The sequence below is a fragment of the Pygocentrus nattereri genome, chromosome 22, assembly GCF_015220715.1.
Source record: "Pygocentrus nattereri isolate fPygNat1 chromosome 22, fPygNat1.pri, whole genome shotgun sequence".
Lineage (NCBI taxonomy): Eukaryota > Metazoa > Chordata > Actinopteri > Characiformes > Serrasalmidae > Pygocentrus > Pygocentrus nattereri.
Window position 1 is genome coordinate 10133907 of NC_051232.1, and position 10155 is coordinate 10144061.

A 10155-nucleotide genomic window follows, 5' to 3' on the forward strand; every position below is an offset into this window, starting at 1 on the left:
GTCATGCATGACAGATGTCTCGAAGGAGAGAGATAGGAGATGTTTTGCAGCAAAATAACTGAGACGTCATGTGGAACACGGAAAACCAAATGATGAAACAGAACCACGGAAGCAGATGCCTGTACAGCGAGAGAGGCGGCGATAACGGCCTGCACACACGGTGGAAGAGCTCTTGCCACAGGATCTAGTTTTGAGGAATAAAATGCCACAGGTCGAACCTTTTCACCATGCATTTGTGTATCCAGTACAATGCACTTTTTTTCCAGGAGCAAATCATTAGGAAGAGTGTTTTGGTCCTGAACAGGTGGTGTATCAGTCAGTGAGCAACAATGGTACTAAATACACAAGTATGATCAGCTCAAAGTCATAAACTTTTTTAATAACTTCCGGTGCCACTCGAGGTGGCTGCCTGTTCCAGTAACTCTGTGTCTGCGTCTTCTATTTTTTTGTAAATAGTGTCTTTTTACCCACTTTCTTTCTTTTCTGGATATTTAGGCAGGGTCTAAAGCAGTTACACATCGTTTTTGCAACTTTTGAAACTTTTATTGACTTTTCAATGGTGGATGAATCCATCATCTCATGGACAAAGGACTATCTGACTGGACGACCTCAGTATGTGTGACTGCACGGCTGTGTCTCAGACAAGGCTGTGTGTGGTGTTGGGGCACCACAGGGGACTGTGTTAGCTCCATTCCTGTTCAACCTGTACACCTCTGACCTCAGATATAACACAGAGTCATGTCACCTACAGAATGAAAACTGGTGAAGGACTTTGTTGATTGGTGTAAACTGAATCAGCTGCAGCTAAACATCAGTAAGACAAAGGAGATGGTGCTGGACTGTAAGAAGTCCAAACCTGTCTTGTCAGCAGCCATGAATGATGGTGTTGATGTGGAAGTGTTCAGGACATACAAATATCTGGGTGTGCGCTTGGACAACAAGCTGGACTGGAGCTGTAACACCCTCGCAGTGTACAAGAGAGGCCAAAGCTGTCTCTTCTTTTGGTGTGTGCACTAAGCTCCTATGGATGTTCTACCAGTCTGTTGTAGCTACTGCTCTATTCTATGCTGTTGTGTTCTGGGGCAGCAGCTTTAACAAAAATGCTCTGAACAAAACCAACAGTTAGGAAGGTTGGCTCTGCTGTAGGACTCAAGCTGGACTCTTTGGAGGCTGTGGCAGGACAGAGGATGCTCAATAAGCTGTTAGCCATCTTGGACAACACCTCATACCCTCTGCATGCTAAACTGAATAAACAGAGAAGCACATTCAGTGGCCGTCTGTTACAGCTGCGCTGTGTTAAAGAGCGCCGTGTGAGATCTTTCTTACCTACTGCTATAAGGCTCTACAATGAGTGTCCTTACTACAGGGAAGGTACTGATCTCCTGCTGTCTGAAATGTGCTGAACCACATCACTGTATCTCCTCTCTGATCAATACACACTGTGCAATATATCACAACAATTACTGTAATGACACTTTTCACTATGCACTTTACACTACAATATTGATGCAACTCAAAGTTAGTCATGTCTATAATGTGTGCTGTTAAACTACCTCATACACTCAGTGCCTGCTGTCTGTAAATACCGAGAATCTGTCTCATATGCCATGTGAATATGTAAATAGATATATTTTTATATTTTATTTCCCTTGTACTTTAACTTATGTCTAGATTTATTTCTATTTTGTATTTTTCTGCATAGTTTATGTGTAATTATATGTCTTGCTACTGAAACACTGCAGTTTCCCTCTGGGATCACTAAAGTTCTTTGTCTGTCTGTCTTCTAAAGAACCTTGATTTCTCATTTTGAACAGGATGAATTTGAGTATAGCATCATAATTATTCACAAGAGGGCAAACCAAACACCATCTAAAAACAGATTCAACAACAATCAGTTATACACGTTTTACTGTGTAATATACCAGCAACAGGTTTAACTGACAGTCAAATATTACAGTTACTTCTGGGAGAATTCCAATCTGAACATGTTTCTGTGACCATGAATGACATATTTATTTATGTAGGCCAGGGCTGCCCAAAACTGTCCTGTGATGCCCCCCCGACAAATATTTGAGTGTATACATTGTGGTGATTGATACTATGAGTGTGAAAATAAACACTATTAATGATCAAACAAGCACTACCTGAGGTTCATAGTTCCTTTATGGATTCTGGTCACTGGAGTGTCCAGAACAGCTTCAGTGGCATAGATTTCTTCATAAGAGTTGATCTCTTGTCTGCTGTGTTTGCATACGGATCCTCATTCGTCTCTGTTTCTGTTCTCTTTCTCAAATGCATCCAGCCTGAGTTCTCAGAGCTCTTTCCCTTAGTTAGTCTGCCCTCATACTACTACCACAGGTGGAAGGCCTGGTCTCACAAACCATGGTTTCAGAGTGTTTTTAAAAATCTGACCTTCTAAAGAAGTGAGATTGTGACAGATACAGAAGAGTCTGTGTGGTGTGTCTGAAAGTCACGTGGTTTCTGGATGTGCAGATTAACATCATGTGGTTGCAATGTGAATTCAGCAAAGCACACACTCACATGCTACATCTGCTTAAAGGGATATTCCACCAATTTTTTATTATTTGCAAAGTCATGGAGATGTAAACAGTCATTCAGAGGGTTTTTATGTGAAATGGTGCACTGCAGAGACACTGACTCAGGCTGGTGACAGGAAAAAGGACCAGTGAAACTACATGTGTCCTGAGTAGTAGTAAGGGGGGGGGGGGGGATCTTTGGGGAATACATTGTCTTACAACGCCCTGCATTTTTCACTCTGGTACATGACAAAAGCTTGTCTCAAAACTTATTATGAAACAATGTCTCAGACCTGTGCTCTATAACCATTTCATGAAATAACTGTATGTAAGTAAGCATTTTAGCTTTTAGGCTGTCTTTGACCTCTTAATTCTGCAGGAATGTTAAAGAATTCCTCTTTTAATAGCACACTCAAGAGCTGCACTCAGACTAAATTCAGTAATGATACATTTAAGTGTAAAACAAAACTGCTGAAGAAGGAGGACAAAGATTTCACTTTTTTTGTTGTATTTTGTTTCCCCTCTAAATTTATACTGTATATATTTCTATGCCTACACATTGTAACGCGGTCACAGAATTCAGACGCACACGGATGTTAAAAGAAGCATAGGATTTAATGTTGTCATTCACATCCAACATAGTAGTCCACTAACATGCATCGAGGTCAAAACACAGGAAGAGAACAGCGGGAGCAAACAAACCAAAGGGGCAGTCCAAAGTTGTTGCCGTAACACAAGGCTTGACTACTGCAACTCACTCTTGGCTGGTCTTCCCATGCAGGCCATCAAGCCTCTGCAACTCATCCAGAATGCGGCAGCATGGCTCGTCTTCAAACTGCCCAAGTTCAGCCACGCCACCTCACTGCTGCGCTCCCTCCACTGGCTCCCTGTAGCTGCATGCATCAGATTTAAAACCCTAATGCTTGCCTACAAAGCCAAAAATGGACCAGCCCCTACCTACGTGATGGCAATGGTGAAATATCAAACTGTACTATGAGCCCTTGTAGCTTCGAATACAGCTCGGCTTGACCCGCCATCCTGCAAGGCGCATGGCAGACAAGCGTCGAGACTGTCCTCTGTACTGGCACCCAAGTGGTGGAATGAACTCCCCCTGGCTGTCCGAACAGCAGAGTCTAGACTGAAGACTCATCTCTTTACACAGCACTTAAATGAGCATTGAATTATAAGCTGCACTTATATATATTTTATTGTATAGCACTATGTATTGTAGTTTATTGTATTGTATTGTGTTGTATTTTGTATTGCATTGAATGGCACAGAGTTCTGCGTTCAACTCTGTTCCTTTTTCTCTCTGTGTCTGCAGTGACTTTTTGTTCTAGCAGTATCTCACACACTGACAAGGACTTTCTATAGGACACTGTGCTCAGTGGAAGTGACTGAGCATCACTACTACTCTTTACTGGCACTGACTTCATAGGACACTTTACACTTCCAGTGTTCCAGTGTTCCACTCCACCTCTGTTCTATTATTCATTTCTTCTCGAGTGTGTGATCTATAATCTGTATTCTTTCTGTGTAATAATCCTTAAGCTGTGCAATATCATATGACTCTTTAAGCTATCCAATGAATGTGCAATAACCAACTGCCACCTCACTTGTCTGTTTAGAATATATAGTTTTATAGTCCTTTTTCTTTATATTCAAGATTTTTTATACCATTTTCCCCTTAAATCTGCACTTTATATATTTTAGCCTTATGTTTAATTGTTTTGTATGTAGAAAGTGCCATTGGATTGCTGCTCAATTTCATTGTACACTGTACAATAACAATAAAGGCATCATATTTTATCTGAACTAATGAGGGAATTTTGGGCGATTTCCACGCAAGGTAGGAATATGGACCACTCTGAGGGGTTATTGTGACAAAACATTTGCAGGAATTTGCCTAGCTCTTGGTTAGCCCTTTCACACTGATCATTAGATTGAGAATGATAGCCAGAAGAAAGACTCATTGAAACCCCTAGACCTTCACAAAAAGCTGTTCTGACTTGTGAGATGAATTGGAGGCCCCTATCTGACACTATGTCTTCTGGTATACCAAAGAAACATTTTGGAAAAGTGCTTCAGCTGTTTGAAATGACGTGAGTACAGGTAAATGGAATGAATCAAACACCTCTCAAAAAATGGTCAATAACCATTAGTATAGTGGTGTAGGACTGGGATTCTGGCAATTCCGTGACAAAGTCAATGTCTATATGGGACCAGGGTCGGTTGGGAATCTCCAACAGGACTATCTTTCCAGCAGGCAATGTTCTAGGGGTTTTACACTGGGCACAGGTGGAACAGGATTTCACATATTCATGAACGTCCTTGTGCATAGTCTACCACCAATATCTGTTAGCAACTAGATGAGAGTTCTTGTCTCTCTGGGATGGCCTGAAGTTAGAAGTGAGGGGCGGAACTGGTTTGGAACGTGTAATTTTCCTGTAGGACTCTGTTATGGTATCTCCACATTATGTAGGGCTCTAGAGATATCCTCATCTAACTGCCATCTAATATTACAAATAAAAACCTCAGGTGGTAGTATCCGTTATCCGTCTCGTCTTGTTCAGTACAATAATCGTTAGAATATATACATCGGCTTTTGTGTTTCTGGAACCTGGACGAAAGGTGATGATAAACTGAAATCGAGAGAAAAATAAAGACCATCTAGCCTGTTTGGAATTCAATCTCTTAGCTGTATGCAGGTACTCTAAATTCTTGTGATCTGTTATCACTACAAAGGGATGATTGGCTCCTTCCAGCCAGTCTCCATTCTTCCAGAGCTAGTTTGACTGACAATAGTTCCCTGTCACCTTCAGCTGGGGTCATTTTGTGCGAATAAAAGGAAACTGGGTACCACTTCACAGGGTTTTCTAACCTCTGGGACAATACTACCCCAACTCCTGTCTCAGGCGCATCAACCTCTACTATGAACGGTTCTGCTGGGTCTGGGTGTTTTAATATGGGAGCAGTAGTGAATACTTCTTTTAGTTCTCTAAAAGCTTTGTCTGCCTGTTCTGTCCATTTGAGCTTTTTGGTCCCTCCTTTTAATAAGGAAGTCAACGGAATAGCGCTAAAGTTTCTTATAAACCTGCAGTAGAAGTTTGCGAAGCCTAAGAACCTTTGCAGTTCTTTCACGGAGGCTGGAGTAGGCCATTGGACCACTGCTTCTACCTTTTTGTCATCCATGATGACTCCTTGGGAACTTATTACATATCCTAAGAAGGATACTGATACTGTCTGCAAGTGGAACTCGCATTTTTCACCTTTCATGTAGAGGTTGTTATCTAACAGGCGTTTAAGGATTTGACGCCCGTGTCTAATATGGGTTTCTTTATCAGGTGAATAAACCAATATGTCATTGAGATACACGATAACGTATTTTCCTATGACTTCTCCAAGTGCATCATTTATAAAAGCCTGAAAGACAGAGGGGGCGACAGAGAGCCTGAATGGCATCACTTGATATTCATAGTGCCCCCTGGTAGTTACGAAAGCAGTCTTCCATTCATCGTCTTCTTTCATTCTAATCAAATTATAAGCACTCCTGAGATCGAGTTTCGTGAAATATTTGGCCCCTTTCAACTGTTCCAATGCCACATGTACAAGAAGGAGAGGATAAGGGCAGCTTTTAGACACTTTAGGGCCTGATTTTTGGTTGTTTTTTTTAGGGATTTAGGGCCCAACAATCAATGCAAGGGCGTAGGCCTCCGTCTTTCTTTTTGATAAAAAAAAAAGAAGCTGGAGGCTACTTTAGATGTGGAAGGACGAATAAATCCTTGTTCGAGGGATTCACTAATATAAGTGTCTAGGGCTTTCTCCTCTGCTTGGGTTAAGGGATACATATGGGCCTTTGGAAAAACTGGGTTTCTATCAATTCTATTGAACAATGCCATGGTCTATGCTGGGAGTAACTGAGTAGCACTGAATAGGCTCAGGTTTATCAGATGTTTCAGAAAGTGTGTGTACATGAGAAACAGTAGTGCGGGTCCGGGTCTCGTTCTTCGTTAGGGTCCAGTGATGTAACAGATGATCCATTTGAATAGCGAGATTAACGAGCTGGTTAAGTTCTTTTTCTCTGTAGACGTGACACACATTTACGAAGGGACTTGGACATCACATGTCAGATCCCACAGTCTAATGTCAAACCTTTCAAGCAATACAACAAATTTTAAGCTTAAAAGTCATTTTAAAAGCAGAGTAGGGTATATAACATACATTATATGACAAAAGGTATTGGTATTTAATAATGATTTAGTTCAGGTGTTTCACCCACAGGTGGATAAAATTAAACACATAGCCTTGCAGACTTGATAGACAAACACTAGCAGTAGAACAGGTCATACAGATGAGCTCAGTGACTTTAAATATATCACTATCATAGGATGACTGCACGCTGGGTGCTTCATGTGATGGGTTTCCATGGCCAAGCAGCTGCACATAAGCCTAAGATCAAAATGCATAATGCCAAGCGTCCGATGGAGTGGTGTAAAGCACGCCGCCATGGGACTCTGAAGCTGTGGAAATGTGTGCTCTGGAGCAATGAATCAAGCTTCATTACCTGGCAATCTGATCTGGGTTTGGCGGATGCCAGGAGAACACTACCTAATAGAATACATAGTAAAAACAGTAAAATTTGGTGGGGGTGGGATAATGGTCTAGGGCTGTTTTCCAGGGTCATTTTAAGGCTACAGCTTACAAAGGCTTTTGGTCTTGGCCATTGAAAAACAGAGTGAAAGAGGCTGAAAGAGGGATTACAAAGTATACAGAGAAAAAGATGGACTACTATGGTCTATGATTGTAGAAGTACAAAGTTTTAGTATAGAATTATTATATTCACTTAAATATATACATATTTTATTTGAATTCAGGTAAGTTGAGGATCAAAAAAACCCATTTTGAGGAAACTGCTAATATTTCTAGACATCATTACTTTTACTAAGTGTTTCAGTGAGTTAACATAGTTTAACGTAAAGTTCTCACATAATTACATGTGAGGGAATTTTCTCATTTCTCTTTTTTATCTTTAACATCAACATATCTAAGACAATCTCTCGCCAACAGAGAAGCTACATGCAGCAGAGACGCATCCTGTCTGCAGTGTCAGTGAATCTGCTTCATGTTTATGATTCTATTAGGTTAAAGTGCTGCAGTGATCCAGTGTATTATAGTCATGCATAAGGAAAGGGACATTCCTCAGTACGAGAACATTGAAAAAGTGGCCAAAACCTCTCACTCATGTGGAGACAAAGAACACAGAGTTAAGTATTCACATGCTGACCCACACGTCCACAAACAAAGAGCCATATCAGAAGAGAATGGGCACTTTCATTCACCTCACTAGTCTGTTAAAGGTGTATTTGTGTGTGTTTCTTGTTTAGGGGTGTTCAGGCTGGCTGTACTGTGTCTTGGTGTGATGTGTATCCTTCAGGCAACTCTCAATATTGCCCTGAGACTGTACTGTAAGTTCAGCTTTTATACTTTAGAACACTTTATGAACTGGAATACACGGATATATTCTTGTTTTCATTCTCACTGTCACTGCTGGGCACTAATAATATGTTTCACTTACTTACAAGTAACTAATAAGTTATAAATGTGGCTTTTATCTTTATTTGGTTTATACCTTCTTTTTGACAGCATGTGCACATATGAAGATTTTGTTCTGCTGTGGCTCTACTTGGGCTCACTCTCTACTCTACTCTGCTCTGCTCTGTTCTGCTCGGGCTCTACTTGGGCTCAGGCACTGGGTCCGGCCTGGGCTGCAGCGCCGGCTCTGGCTCTGGCTTTGCTCTGGTCTGCTCAGGCTCTATTCTCTATAATAACCTTAGTTCCTGGTGACCACGTCAGCAATTCAGAAGGTTTGAACTGAACCAGACCAACGCACTGTGAAATATGAAGTACATTATGTTAAAGGTAACCTGTCTATCTGGTCTCTTAGACAATACTGGTGTCAGTGTGCTGAAAAATGTCTGAGCATCTATAGACTGCAAGTGTACATATGAAGGTTTCAGCCCCATGAATTCAATAACAGCTCTCTTACTTTCAGTGACTGACCTGGTCAACCAAATTAAAGCGACAGATAGGTTACAGGAACAGGGAGACGAACTCCAGAAGACGCCTTCTGAACTGGGTTAGTGAATTTTTATACGTTTTCAGACGTACAATGAAACTGTAATGAGTTGGACCAGTTTTATGTTCGTTTGGTAATAACACATGTATCGGTTCTCTCAGTTAGACAATGTTGTTGTTATAGCAAGCATTTTTGCGTCTGTGTGTTGTTTTCATGTTAGTAGTGGCTTATAATGAAAGCTCTGTATGTTTCCTTAGCACAACTAATGGTTAATGAACAATGATTAATGGTACTTCTATTGTCCTGCAGATTATCTGGTAAAACGAGCTTTCAGCAGCTCTTATATAGTGAGTTTGCGTCCCATCAAGGCCATCGACTAAACTTTTGAAGGTGCAAACTATGCATGAAATATTACTGTTATAGATTTATTTTGATCAAAAGTGGAAAAGTAACCCCTCACTGGCTCCAAAGATGAGATTACTAAACAACTATTAAATACTAACTAAATACTAACTGCTGTCATTTACCACCGAAATACTACATCTGAAATAACATAGGCTGTTTATACAACAGTGAGTTCTGGCTACACCACTTTACTGTATTCATAAGACCTTAAATCTCGTGCACATATTGCAAATTTCTCTTTCTCTCTTTTTTTTTTAATTATTAAAATGTTTATTCTTTTACATAAATGGTTGCAACTGTAACAACTGCAATTTGCCTCTGGGATCAATAAAGGATTCTGATTCTGATTCACAAGCTGATTGGTTGATAAGCGTTCTATTCGTGCTCATATTTCACTCTGCTAAGATGCCGTTGCTAAGCAACGAGTTTGACAGCTGTAGGAGACCCTCAAGTCATCTGAAAGTTTTCACTTCTTACTTTGCCACAAAACAAACAGCTAAACAACGAAGAATCAGATCTTCAGAGTCTGACCAAATCGGACTGAGCCATAAAACCGCCGTAATAAAAAACAAACAAGCTGCTCAGCAGTGATGACTGTTTGGGAATTTAGTGTAAGCAGCTGGAGAACGAACTGCCGGCTATGCAATAAGTGGGCGGAGCTCTTTACTCTGATGTATCAACAAGCTGCTTGTTAATTAAAACATATTAAATGACATGTTCATGGCCAAATTGATTGATTTCTTACTTTATTTATTTGACTGTTGTATAAAAGCATTAGTACAGTGGATATATTGGGCAAAGAATGTTGGAGATGGAGCTGCCGGGCAGAAGGAGAAGAGGTAGACCTCAGAGAAGGTTTATGGATGTAGTGAAGGTGGACATGGAGATGGTTGGTGTGAAAGTAGAGGAGGCAGTGGATAGGGCAAGATGGAGGCAGATGGAGTCTGTATGAGTTGAGTTGACTCATGCAAAGGCTGAGTCGAGGCAGTGTTTGCTGCACTCGAAATAAGAAACTTAAAAACTTGTAAACTTACTTTATATGTGTAGTCACTCTAATCTGTGGCTAGCCGATGTGATCAAGCTGGCGTATGAGGCGTCTGTCCATTCCCTGCCTTGTAAATAGACTTAATGCCTGCA